The sequence below is a fragment of the Hirundo rustica genome, chromosome 3 (assembly GCF_015227805.2).
Source record: "Hirundo rustica isolate bHirRus1 chromosome 3, bHirRus1.pri.v3, whole genome shotgun sequence".
NCBI classification, from domain to species: Eukaryota; Metazoa; Chordata; class Aves; order Passeriformes; family Hirundinidae; genus Hirundo; species Hirundo rustica.
Window position 1 is genome coordinate 96,422,889 of NC_053452.1, and position 14,901 is coordinate 96,437,789.

General features: G+C 36.8%; 1 protein-coding gene across 3 annotated transcripts in view; it reads right to left on the reverse strand.

Annotated features, from left to right (window-relative positions):
• DLGAP2 (DLG associated protein 2) overlaps window positions 1-14,901 on the reverse strand; it is a 428,484-nt gene that overhangs the window by 399,556 nt on the left and 14,027 nt on the right. The window lies entirely within an intron of this gene.

Below are 14,901 nucleotides of genomic sequence, written 5' to 3' on the forward strand. Positions count from 1 at the left end.
CTTAAAATTATTTGCCTTGAGCCCTCAAAAAAAGAAGTCACTGACTTATCTGCACAGGGCAGTGTAAGACAATGGACAACCAGATAAACATGGAAATTGGCTGAGGCTTTAAAATACTTTCTTCTAATCATGTGTCTCACTGGATAAATGCTGCCTACATAGTAGCTAGACAACAAAAAAATGGAGAAGCTGGAGCCTTCACACAGACAACTTGATTAAAAGGTGAATAACTTGAGTAAGAGCTGGAGTGGTACCTAGATTCTGGTCACAATGTAGGTTAAAGGATGAGCTTACATCCAGACACAGGACTAGGCGTCAGACTTGACAACTGGAGGACTCATTCCAGGGGGACCATAAATGGGACAGAGATACTATTAATTCCGTAACTGTGTCACCAGTCTTAAGCAAGGACTCATGGCCAGAAACTTCATAGGACTATAAAAACCTGTTTCTTGTTGCTACTCTTCTGTCTGTATAATATATATATGTATGACTGCCTTCATCTGTTAAAAAAAAAAATCACAACCTTTTTTGGTGTGGTAATACAGTCCTTGAAATACTCTCAATAGGAACAATAATTATAATACTAACAATAATAATAATTGTAATATGGCTGGTAGTCATGGATTTCACTGCCTTGTCAGTGAAGGTTCAAATTAAATACTTCAAAATTAACTATTATTATTGTAATAATGCCATGAGAGAAAGATGCTCTAAAACTTTAAATTGTTCACAAAAGAGACAAAGGTTAGTGTTTTAATCTTTCTCCCCCACACTGGTTTCTAACAAAAATTGTATAATAAAAAGAAAGGAATCCCACTAGTTTCTTAATACCTTCTGAGCAAAAATAAATCATTTGAACTCCAGAGATATTTTTGACAGTAAGCTAAAGGTGTATTATGCGTAAGTAGGAGGCTCAGTGGGTGAATATAATAAGTGCTTACCTATGAGGAGTATATCAGAATCTGTAAGGAGAAATGTGGTTATTCTATTTAATGGATATTAGCCAGAAAAGCAGTAACACAATTCATCTTCACTAGCAATTCTGGTGAGTGTTGTAGGGATTTTTACAGCTCAGCCATACATCAGCATAAACCACAATTCTTCACTTGGTTGGCAAAATCTAGTGCAACACCTCTGCTTCTGTTAAATGCTCTTGTTCCCATTTTTACAAGTACAGAAGAACCAAAAGAGAGTAAACATTTTCCCTTTTGGCATTCCACTTCAGATTTCCTCTCTAGATCTTCATGTAGCTATTACTGCCTTCTTGTAATTTCAAAAACACCTCAATGCAAACCTTCAATCAAGCACTGACAGTTTGAAAATTATGCTTTGCCCTATTGAGAGAACTCCTTTGAAATGCATATATGATTTATTTTAAAATATTTCACTAAATAACCATGTAATGTTAGTATATATACTACATTATATGCCATGCTCTCCACTGACTGTTGACAGAAGAGTTTTAGAAGGATAGGAACTTAGATAATGTGATCTGCTTATGTAAGATGCTGTTAAATGCTGTTTCTGTGTGGGATTTCCTCTTCTATAGGTCTGTCTTAGGATGTGGTGTCAGGATTTGGTTTTGACCAAAGCTAAATCAGTCACAGTTACAGCTCCCTCTTTAACATGGGCAACTTTATTCAGATTAGAGTCATTCATATACTAACAAATTACCAGTTTTAAATAATTCCAGCTGAACCTTCATTCATAGGGCAAGACAACCCATGACTAACACCCATACTATGATTTTCTTCTGCTAAAGAGTTCCTTACCTTCAAGACTCATCTTTGCTGATTCTTAGCATCTGATTTTCAAGGCCAGGGATGCTGTCCAAAAAACATGTTCCAGTTTCCGTACAGTATGTACTCCCAACAAAGTGTTTCACTTATACAGTTTTAGTCAGAGCTCAGTATTCCACATTCAGCCTAGCTGTCAATTCCAGCATTCATAATTACATTGCTTAACCATACAAACAAAGCTGAAGTCTGTTTGTTTTTCCCTAATTTGACCAACATAATTAGCATTTCATAAGCATTTCCTATTAGCAAAATATTGGATCAAATCATTTATTGATATAACTCAACTGAAAAACAACAGAATTACCCCAGAGAATAATTTGGCCTATTAGGTTTTCACGTAATTGTGAATACTTAACCTGCAATTATCTGCTTATGAAAACAGCTACATAATAGAATCACAGAATAGTTTGGGTTGGAAGGGACCTTGAAAAATCCTCTATACTAGCCTCCTGCAATGAGCAGGGACACCTTCAGAGAGAGCAGATTGATGGGCCTCTGCCAAATCCAGAGGTCATCCTGATCAGTGGAAGACTGTCCACTGGCCTCAGAAAGGGTTCAAAGTATGGTACACTTGAGACTTCAGGTTCAGCAGCAAATTCATTGTTCAGTGTCTTAGCTACCAAACTGAGGATATGGCCTTCAGCTAAAATCTCCTGGTCTGACCAGCCCTATAGGAGAAGTTCAGCATCTGCCCCTCTCTAAGACTGACAGCCAAAGCAGCAGAAAAAAACAGGAGAGGCACAGGCGATAAGGTAGGACTATAAATCAGCGCTTGAAATGGTAGTTCAGAATGAAAAGGCTGATAACTACCTGGCTATGTTTTATGCTATCCCAATACCCTGCCTTACTGCTTCCTCACTGGAAGAAAGTCTTACACAAGCACAGCCTGTCATGAGCAAATAGGCACATTTCAGAGTTTATAGCAAGAGCCCTGTGCCCTAAATTCAAAACCTCAAATAAAATGAAAGGAAGAATATGAATCTCTTCTATACCATAATGAAAATACAATAGGTTTCTAGGTGGGAGCCAAATGCTGGCTGCAACTTCCAAAGCCTTGTGTGATTTGAGACCATATTACCTGAGAAATTGCTTCTGTCCTTATGAAATCTTACTGCAGTCAAGATCTGCAGGGATGTTCAGTTGTGGTTTTATGGTGTAAGTGAGAAGGCTTTTCTTTGTGATGGGGGGGCTGAGTTTGGGAGTACCCTCAGGGATTCTGAAAGCTCAGGTTTGTTAACCTTCCAAGTGGACTGTAAAACTCCTCTTAGGCTGCAGTGCAAGGACAAGCTAAAAGCAGTGTAAAATCTTATATTCATGAGCTGTCCTTTGACACTATTTAATGTAACATATAGAAAAGATAAGTGGAACACAGCTGTACTTGTTGCATTTCCTGTATGGTAGTTTATGCATGGAGAGGAGAATGTAGAACAGGTGATGAAAAAGTACCAAGTGCTCAGCTATTGAGCTTGGAAGTTCATCTGACTATTCTGCTCATAACAGTAATGTCTTCTCTGCATGACTGCTTCATTGCTATTATCTTAATTTCTTTTGTTAGAAAAAGCAAAACATTTCTTTTATTTCCCTTTTTTATTTACCCATTTTATCTTTACTTGTATTCCTTTTCTGTGTGTAGAATAGTAACTGCATTTTTCTTCAAGAAGATGATTTGAGGCAAGGATTCTTGCATGAAATTTCAGGTTAGGAAGCTCCTTGTTTTTGCTGACCAATGGACAGCAGTCACTGATAACCAGTTCTGGAAAATACCTTATTTTGCTCTGTCAGCCACAGAGCAAAAGACTTCTTCATTTCAAGCTTCCATGAGCAACAATAGGCATTTGAGAGGAGTGTCACTAGAGGACACAAATAAATACGTACAGATCAGACTCCACGAAATGAAGGCTGAAGAAGAATTTTATTATTTATAAAGACCTCACTTTTATAGGTTTTGAAGAATGACGAGGGATTGGAGAACAAGGTTATCACCTCTCCATCCCACTGGCCAGGCTAGAAGCCCATCAGTTGACACTCATCAGAAAGGAATGTGGAAACATGATGTTTACAGTATAGGCTGTGGGAAATTCAGTTACAGAGCTGTAAACATCTCACAAAAGCTCACATAATATGGCAACAAGAGGAGTGTGGGATGAGTATTGGTTCCTCACCAGCAACATTCAGGAATCAAGTTCAGATACTCACAGTAGCACTTTTAGCCTGAAATTCCATGGATCAGTGAAGTTCTCTATACCCTACAGTGTTGGCTTGTTCCTAGACCATGTCCCATAGCATAAGCACAAGAGGTCACTATACCTGATCCACTGCAGCACTTCAAGCCGATGTCTGTGCCATCCCCATGCTTTTACAGGTGGTGGATGCAATGTGATATGCAACAGAAACACCATCCCACGTGAAGTATTTATAGATAGGAGAGGATATTTCTACAAGTGGAAGAGAGGGTAAGCCAAAAGATTTTGGAAACGCTGTAATGACAGAACTACAAGACTATACTTCCCAAGACACTACACTGAATATGTAAAGAACAAGGATTTCTTAATAGTGAGACATCCTGGCCAAGAGAAATAACAGTGCGAATTAGGCCTCTCAAATGACCAGCGAAACTGCTAGAAAAGATAAAAGGGGATGGAGGTATCAGTCATGAAGTCCAGGAGAGGAATTCTGATGCAAGAAAAGCCTAGAGGGAGTCCAGAAAAAGGTGCTCTGTGAAGTTGAGGAAGCTGAAGCAGCACTGAGAGTGTGTGAACCCAACCATGCCACTAACTTTAACCATGAGAGATAACTCAATTCATTTAAGTGGGCAGTTTCACAAATAGAAGTATTGGCTATATGGAACGCTATCTTTCTGTGGATTCTGAGATACACTGGAAAGGAAAAAGCAACAAACCTTATTGTATTATGTATTAATTTCCACTATAGAATGCCTGCCATTTCCTTTGAAATACTCTCTTTACAGTTTTCTGCAGAATTCAAGTTTAATAGATACATAAAACATGGAGGTACTTTTTCCCTTGCCTTGAAAAAAGTCCAGCTATATTTGGAGAAGATCACTGAATGACAGCATTTCTTATCCATGTATTAGACAGCACAGGGTACTGTTGTCAGCCTGGTAACACTTTCAATATTTTGTTTTTACTCTGTATACATTGCTTTAGAATTAATATTGGCTAGGAACAACTTGATAACATAGATATTTTATGTGGAACAATTCTCAGTTCCTGAAAACGCTTCTCAAGTTAAGAGTGATATTCTTGTAAGAATACGGAAAAGAGCTAATAGTCTTTTAACTTGATCAGTGATGTGGAAAAGACAAATTAAGGCACTAAATCTGTGCACAGTAAGAATTGAATATTGGTCTTCTAATTTCTAGACAAAGACCTTAAACATCCTGAGAATATTGAGCTAGGTGAGGAAGGGGAGTGCTGTCTGATATTGTAAAAAAGTAAATTTAGTTTGCTTTAAACCCTTGGAGTTGCAAAGATTTAGAAAGCTTTCCAAAATAAAAAATAAGGACACAAAATGAAAATAACTAACAATAAATAGAATTGGGACTTAAATCAGTCCAATGAGATATATGATTGCATTGTTTCACTGATCCAGGTGATCCTTTTCAGTTCTAAATGCTTTATTCCTGAGAGTAATTATTCATTACATTCTTGTTCATTGAGCAGATCTGTTCCAGCATGTCACTGCAGCAGTCACACAGCTGCCCCCCTGGCCAAGAGGCAGCTGTGTGGCTCTGGGAATAGAGGAGCCCTTCCAGGTTCCACTGCAGGCGTGGTGATCTCATGGAGGAGACACTTGTTCTGTGACCTCACTTCTCTGTGAGTGATTTTCTTTTAGATAGTGTTACACAGATTGTGAGAAACAAAAGCAGTCAGGACTTTTCACCATATGCACTTATATACTACTGCAGTAGGAATAAATAAGGATAAGAGAAATACAGCAAAACTATGTCATACAGGTACACTGTCTCTCAAAGTCACTTAAGTATCTGTGTACAGCTGCTGCTGAAGGTCCTTTCCACCATTCCCATTTATTAACCATCTTCTCCCCATGACTGGTCTAACTAGACTGGTTAGATAAATGTCATTCTTAAGCATGACAGAGCATATGGTAGCTAATAAGTGTGCTACTTATGTTTCTTAAAGTTTCTTAAAAATAAAACCATTTTTAAATCTAAGAAGGTTTTAAAATGTAAATGAAAATAAAATAATTGAGGTTGTCAAATCAGGCAGTTAAAAGTCAGGCAACATGAAATGTCTTTATTTGGCACTTCTGAATATGCATTAGGATACAAACTTAAATTATACCATGACTGACTGATGACCAGAAGGACTCCCATTTCAGGCATTTAGTGGAAAAAAAAAAAAAAAAAAATCACCACCTTGTACATAAACTCATGTTAATGAATAAGGAAACTCCAGTGTTGCTAAGAGTAATAGGAGCCATACTTCTGGCTGCACATACACACAAGAGGACATTAAATTAGTGCAGAGAACAAGATAAATGAAACAACATGAGCACATCTAACATCTAGGATCCATCCATAATTGTTCAGAAGAGATTCACCAAGTCCTTAGTGCAGAGTGCAAGAGAGGATTGAAACTGCAAGCAAAAAACTTTTCAGTCTTTTTCGGGGAAAAGAAAAAGACATTATTTCAGTCTCTAAAATTTGACAGGGAAGTCAAATATATGCTCCAACAAAACTACCTCAGAAGTTAAAAGCAGAGATAGTATTTTAATCTGTAAAGGGATAGCAATATGTAATTACATATTTAGATAGCAAAAGTCTGATAGCCAAAGGCTTTTATGGGATACATTAATTAAAGTAGTTTTGATAATTTACCAGCCTTGCTGATGAGCAGTTTTCAAAGCTATTGACTGGGAAGCTGATACTTTTTTACATAAGTCATTCCTAAAGACTAGAATTAAATTCTGTAAGCCCCTATACATAATTGATACTTTCAAAGAAATCCAAGAAGGTACTGTAGAAACTCAATTTATGTGAAGTGTTTTAATTTCTCGAATGCAAATATAAAGAATTTTACTAATTTGAGATTTGGTCAAATGTGCACATCCTTAGGAGATTAAACCAAGGATAATTACACCAGCTCAGACCCACAGCCCATGTAGCATAAAACATATAGCTTGTAACAGTAGTGCCCTGCTTTCACCCACGGTCACTAGGAGACATTTTAGAAAAGTGAAGAAGTTTGAATGCTTTTTCTCTAGATGCACACTCCTGGCTTTTAGCAGTCAATGGTTTGAGAGCCTCCTGACTAGAAGTTGCATCTGATTACTCTGTGAAATAGCTGCTAAGAGCTCAGTTTTCTATTATGTTCAGGAAAGTAATTATTTTTGATCGGCTAACACATAGAAATCAACAGAAGTGTTATATGAATGAAATTATCTGCACATTTAAAGCCTAGGCCAGTAGAATGAGCCTTTCTGAAAGTAGCCATGTCCACCATTTCCTGGCTTCCCACTCCCTTCTCAAGTCAACTTCTCACTCTTTTAAAGTTGAGATGACAACAGCTGGTCACAAGTGAAATACTAGGCCTGTAGTGAGCTGTGTTGCCAGCAGGCAGGATTCTGGAAGTACACATGGGCTCTTTGAGAAGCACTGCTCACAGAGAAGTTCCCAGAAGTGGAGGCACGATTGCCCTGAGGGTTGAGAAGCAAGGGAGTGGACAAGAGAGCAGGGAAATACAAATGGATTATTAGGAACATGACTAGAGTATAATAAAGTAAAACAAGCAAAAATGGAAAAGCAAAAAGAGGAACAGACACACAAGCCATCATCAAAGGTTTTGTAGAGAGTGGAAGATCTCATTTGATGAAGCTTAATGCTGCATTAAGCTTTTTTAATAATCTCATCATTTTTTGAACTGCTTCTCTACCTTTCATGTAATGTAGGTTCTTTTGTCAACTCTTGATTTTTACAATAGCTATTCACTCTTCTAATTATTTTTTACCACACTCTTATCCATTCTGGATTTAAAAATCTGCATTTTATATTTTTATATTAATGTAAATTTAGAGAGAATTCTGAATAGTAAGTGAAAAGATTTCACTGCTAGGCTACTTTTAATTCTCCATTTCGGACAGGAATGCCTTGATTCAAAAGCAATTGCATAAAAGCAACTAAAACATTTAATAAGACTGATTTTAAAATGTTTTTGAGGAGAGACAGCACTGTTTGACAGATTTGAAGAAATGAAATAACAAGCCACATTCATATATGGACTATAATAAGACTCACATTGAAATTAATATCAGGATTGTGGCTTTGAACACAACTCCTCTTTGTACTTTTGAGTACTACCATCACAGCATTATGTTACCATGTTAATGGCATGAGAAACTACTGAACTGCTACAGATTGTACACAATAGACAACTCAGCTTACCCTCGGTTTAGTTATTTACTTACATCTTTTCTAATATATAATATACCGTCTTTCCACTGTATTTATTCCTTTACCAAGTAAAAGCTTCTTCACAAATGTAAGACAAAAAAATCTTCCCCTGCAAAAATCAAAGTGCCTGAATTGAGAAGATAGGTCAATCAAAAAAGGCATTTGTATATGAAGCTTTATAAGCCTCAATGATGTTATGGGCACTGAAGGTTAACAAAATCTTTCAGAGTGGTGCTAAATATAATGGAAAGGTTCCTTCCTGCATGCTCAATTTGAAACATGAGTTAATGAGTTAATTTCCTAAAGTTACCTCTTAAATGCCAGTCATGTCAGTTCTGAATATGCATGATGAGTTACCTTTTCTAAGATACACCCTGGCCAAACCCTTATGCTCATCAGCAAATGGTGCAAGAAAAATAATTTAAAACTGCACATCTGTTCACAGAGACAACAAGGACTTACTAGATTGTGCAGAGCATCACCCTTGTGCAGCTTCACAGCTTTTGGATGAGAGGAGATACTCCCTTACAGTTTGCTTTCCCACCACTTTATTTAGTTATGCTATTTACACTTGCTCCTGTTGGGGATGGTGAATATGAGGCTGCTCTGCTGTAGGTAGAGGTAGAGCAAATACACTCCTGTCCACTGCTCCTCTTAGATACACACAGTTTCTTAGCATGATTTGCATTATTTCTGTAACTCCCACCATTTATAATTTCACTTTCCTCCAGAGTTCCTGACTGGCAGTTTGCTAACACTCCTGACCTTTTTTCTTGCGTGGGATTTTCACCAGCAAGAGTAAGGACAGTCAAATCAGTACGAAACTCAGATTGAAACTAATGAACTTGCCCTTCCCAAAAACCATAGCTTAAAACGGAACTTTCCTAAATTTAAGCATTAAAATTTTATGATTGATTTTAAAATTAGGGTACTAAAAACATACCTGGTAGTATTTGAACAGGTTTCAGGATGAGATCTGTGGCCTGACTGGCCATACTGATGTAGAATATTTATTCCTTAGGAAAAACACCACATAAATACTTTAATATTCTTTTGCAACTGCTATTGCTAGCCCACAGTGCCTTGTAGCTTCAGAGTAAACATAGGGCTTAAATATTCATTGATTTTAATTTGAATTAGCAACATACTGTTTTTTCTTAATATTTAAATAATCTAGCATTGAGTACAGAATGGAATTTCAAAGAATTTCCTAGTAAATTGTGTGATCAGCATGTGAATAGCATTGTTTTTAAAAAGCTGTAAGAAATAAAGCATCAAACTACCTATTTGTTTCAGTAACAATGTCCCATACAGATACAGGTCCCATACATATTTACTAAAATATTATAGTTTGTTTTAGTGCTTTAAGTTGCTGCTGGTATTTTTTATTTGTGTTTTTGTGTGTGTGTGTGTGGTTTTTTTTGTTGTTGTTTGTTTGGTTGGTTGGTTTTTTTAAGGGGCTTGAAGTGTATTTTCCTTTATCTGTTTGTTTGGAAGTAGGTGCATTTCTGAGACTTTCCTTACCAGTAAAAGCTAGCAGAGAATTACCATTGCTTATAGGATGTCATATAGATCTGCTTTCTTCCAATATGATGCTGTTTCCAAGTCTTTTGAAAATTGTCAAAATCAACTAAGATAATTCTTGGATTAATTTGTGAGTGTCAATATCCAGTTATTTCTGTAGAATAAATATTCTGTTATGAAAGATTAATATATTTTCACTGTAGGAAAATCAGCCATGACTGTGAAAGAAACAGGGCAGAAGAAAACTACATATAGATAGGATGAGAATGAGAACTCAGGTCAGTAACTGTGTGCAGTTCCAGTGTGGATGATCTATGCCTGCTCTGAAATTCTCAATGCAGCACATTTCTGTCTGTAACATGATTTTCTTTTAGATGACAGTAACTGTAAGAGATCCAAGTAAAGAGATGGCAAATAAATGAACCTTGATGCAAAATATCCTTATATGATGTCCAGTGTCACTCTGAGACACTTGGGCGTGCAGATATCTGAGTCACCTGTACCAGTGGCAGGTCAGACACAGAAGCCATAGAAGACCACACCTTCCTTAAGCACCAGCTGGAGATAGGGATGGTTACATATGGTTACCAAGTATTGCATTAGATCTGTGGAAATCTGAACAAGGTTCCAAGAGATCACATTAAGGAAGAATGTAGAAGTCCTAGAAATAGAAGCCCTAGAAAATTTCCTCCACTGTGAAACCTTAATCATTGCCTTGATTGCTGCTCCTGATGACCCACACAGACATGATGGATGTTTCCCTTGTGTTTGTGTAAGATGATATATAATTATTTGGTATTTATAATTAAATGAAAATTCTGGTATGAAAATCTGTGTAAATGCTTAAAACAGACTTATTCTAAAACATTTCTACATCTGGCATTCTAACTGTGGCTCAGTAAAGTTAAATGTATATTTTTAAAGACAAAATCATAGCAGTTTTGCCCACGGAACAGGTAGAATGAGATTCTGTTCTACATCTGAACTAGTCACCCCCATGCACCCTTTGCAGTCAGTCTGATCTATTCAGACACCTACTTTAAAATGAGATTAGTTACACTTTACACTGACTAGACCTCCACTGACTGTAAAGAAATGCAAGGGCAACAAGCTCACATGGAGACATCTGCAACTGTATGAATTCCACACATTTTGATAAATGCCAAAATGAATTGTGTGCTGAATCCCTATTCACTTTATTTTTGGCTGTAAAAACACCCCTACACTTGCCATTTCAGATAGCAATACCCTCCACGCTAGCATTGCCTCTCAGCTCCCCACTGAATACAGCACAACTATCCACCTAGGATAGGAGGTGACAATCTGAATGATTTACCCAAGGTTTCAGGAAGAGTTCATAGCTTCTTTTTAATCCCATACTTACTCTCACGGACATGGGCACAAGCTAACGATATGCACTATGTTTTGTGATGTTAATACTTGAAAAACATATTTAAAGCCTCTGACGCTCCAGAATTGTGAGGTCTTATTGTGATTATTACATAGTTTGACTTCAGCCCCAACTTCTGTTCAGGCTGCATGGATGTAGTCTGGTGGGAGAATTGCTGCACACTCAGATTCCCACACTGCAAGCATTTGAACTTCATAATACTGAAGTGATGTTTTGATAATAAAAGGTCAATAAAGGATTTAATAAAGTGCTTATAGACATGACCTGCCAATCTTTGTCCTAGGTACAGAGATGTTGGTTCATGAAAATTAGTGACTGTTCAAAGGTTCAATTAGGCAGAGAAGGTGTAGCAAACAGGATATTGTTTGGATTTCAAGTTAAAGTCCTGAACAAGACTTAAAGGCCAAAGAGCAGAAAATGTTAGTTTATGGGAACAGGTCTCCTTAGTTGATGAATGAAGCATTGAGGTACCACACGCAAAGATCCAGGCAACAAAATTATGCTGAATTAATATATTCAGGTCCTCAACAAGGCAGAATTCAGCTCATAGATCCATGAGGCACAAATACTGGTATCTATAGTTCCCAAAGTGCCGATGCCTCTAGTACAGTCAGTGGTGCCTCTGACAATACTCTGAGGCTCAATTCAGCTGCTTACCAGTGCCTGGTGTCGCTGCTGCTGCTCTCAGATGCAACATCTGACCTCCAGGCATTCTTCTAAAGGACATAACATCCCATGTACATCCTACAACACACATTCCACTCCATGCAGGTGTCTCAGATAACATTAAACATCTGTAATACTATAGTTTACCACACAAACAGAGGTTGTCCAGCTGAATTTCTCAGTTGGTTTTGCTGTAGTGATTAATCCTCATGCACTATAGTGGGATTTTAGGCATGGAGGAATTAAGCCAGTATATAAACATAGGTGACTGTGTTAATTATTATTATTATTATTATTATTATTATTATTGATGTTGTTGTTGTTATGTCTTCACCCTGACCTCTGGGGCTGCCTATTGACTCAGAGCTCTGATGATGTTGGGAGATATCACACAGGACCTAAGGATTGGAGTCTTTCAATGCAGCAGCTGAGAGTGACATGGAATAACTTAAGGTTTTTGAAAAGGCATTAGATGTCTGATTGAGGCAGAAAACTACATCTTAATCCCAAACTGAGTATCATCTGTAGATTCGGACATAAATGCTATCCCAGGAATTTGTAGCTAGACTGTAGAGCTGATTAGAGCAATAGGTCATAAAGAATGTAATTTTTCAAAGAATGTAATTTTTCAAAGTAACCCTTTAAGCTTGTAGAGAAGTGAAATCTGATGGGAGCAAAGACTGGTCCTCACAACTCCAGCTGGCAGTGGTGTTTTATAGCTTGGTTGAAAACAAGAATACACATTGCACACGAACTTCATAAAAATTCAGTGAAACATTTTAATGAAAGAATATGCTGCCTGAATGGTGACACTGCACACAGGCTACCCCTGTACAGAAGAAAAAAGTTTACGGTCGTTTTCCCTAGAAAGTATTATTTATCTGTGCTTAAATATGATTTAGATATTGATATGATTATGATAGATGTGCAACACATCTATGTTTAGGTAATTTATAAACTAATTATTTCTCTTATTTTATGGATAGAAAATAGTGAATGTATAACATGTCTATACAGCATTAAAACACAACTGATTACAAGAGTGTAGATGAGAATTGGAGGGAGAATAGCCATATCTGTATTGAACAGTTATCTTCTTTTTCCTCAGTGTCCTGCAGAGCTAGAGTAAGCTAACTATTCAATAATCAAAAGCAACAGAAAACAGCTTAGAAGCCAGTTGGACACAAAAGGTGTAACCTACCTATGTGGCTCAAACACAAAGCATACAGGCTCTTTGGAGGAACAAAAAATGCTGAATTTCTAATAATAAAAGTATTTAGGGATCCATTGTAAAGACTTTGGAATAAAGAACAACAAAAAAACTTATTTGATTTCATGCTTACATGCAACAGAGGGGCTGTTTCTTTAATGCATGAACACGTGCCTATTTAGGATGCTGAACTCACAAGGACTAGGATGACTTACAGAACTTTCATATGCCAGTATCTATTGCGTTTTTAGGTAATACAAGTATTCAATTTTAGAACCTTATGCATATTTTTTTACTCATATATAAAGAAATTGAAATCGTACCCTGAATCATTACCAGCTTTCTCAGTTGAAATCTTCTAACACTGACTCAGTTTGAAAGAAATTCTGTGACTGCTTCCAAAAATAGCTCTATGTGCTGCATAGTGAAACAGAGCTTTAAAAGCTTTTAAATCCCTACAATAACAGTTTCATTTAATTACAATTCTTTTTTTTTAAACACTGAAATTTGTCAAATATATTTACTGTCAAAAAAAGAGAATGGGTATGTGTGTAATGATGTGCATTATGTGTACAGGCAATTTATCCCTTTTACGCTAGCAGAGTTATGGGAGTTTCACTTTTGACTAAACTTCCAGTTTCAATGGCAACTTTCTGTTTAACATGCTAATGGTCAGCAGCAGATTCAATTCATAAAAACACCAAAATAAATTCAGCTGGAATAAAGTGCACAAGAATTGTTCTTCTAAAAGATTGTTACTTTTTATTTGTTGTGTTATTTTAACTCTGGGATAAGTTAAAGGCAGCACAGTACAGAGTTGCCACCTCAAAAACTGACATAGATTAGCCAAGATGCAGGACACATCCATTCCAAGAACACCATGGATGGAGCCAGTGTTCCCATGTCACTGTAGAACTTTCCACTTTTTAGCATTTTAAAACCAGCACCATGACTATCTAGACAGGAAAAATCTTGTTACAAGGACCAACTTAGAGATCAAACTCCCCATTCAAACATAACATTTCTTATGTTGACTGATGAACTTCTCTTAGCAATAGTTGAAAGAAAGGCACTATCAAGTATTCCAAGCAAACACTTCTGCCTCTGCCTTATATTCCCTATTTCTCAACCTGTTTGTTTTTTTAATGTCAAAATATTTTATGCCTCTGATATTTTTATGTATTTAACTACAGGCAGCAATCAAAATGTTGGCACCTCCTGGCTACTAACATTTAAAGTTTCTATCACAAGAGAGAAGGAGCATGTCATATACTCATAAGGAATACATTCATTACCAACAATTGCTATTACTGGCATGTTTCAAATAGACTCCAAAACAGCCTTTTTCTATGTTTTAACCTCCTGTTGCTGAGCAAGGAATAGAATCAGCAAGCATCTCAGGAGATCTGACAAAAATTTACTTACTGACTTACTGATAAGATGAGAGAAAGAGAGGGAGAGAGAGAGGGAAGGCAGGTACCCCAGCCCTACTCCTGTGTGAACTACACTAAAACAAACTTCTGCTATGAAGATTTAAAAAAAAAAAAAAAAAAAAAAAAAAAAAAAAAAAAAAAAAAAGGCGTGAATGAGACAGCATACAACTAAACGTTCATGCAGTGTTAGGACACAATTTTTAACTTTCTGCATAATTTAGGGCATGAGAACAGTTGACTCAACTGCAACTGCATATTAATGAGAAATCAATTATTTCTGATGTATTTACGCACAGATACTCATTTTAAAGGTATCTTTAGCAACAGTGAGAAACGGCAATCAAGAGATTCATTCTTTCAAGACGTGTTTAATAGCATGGCAAAATTCTCCCTAAATGTATGAAAAAAAAAAAAAAAAAAAG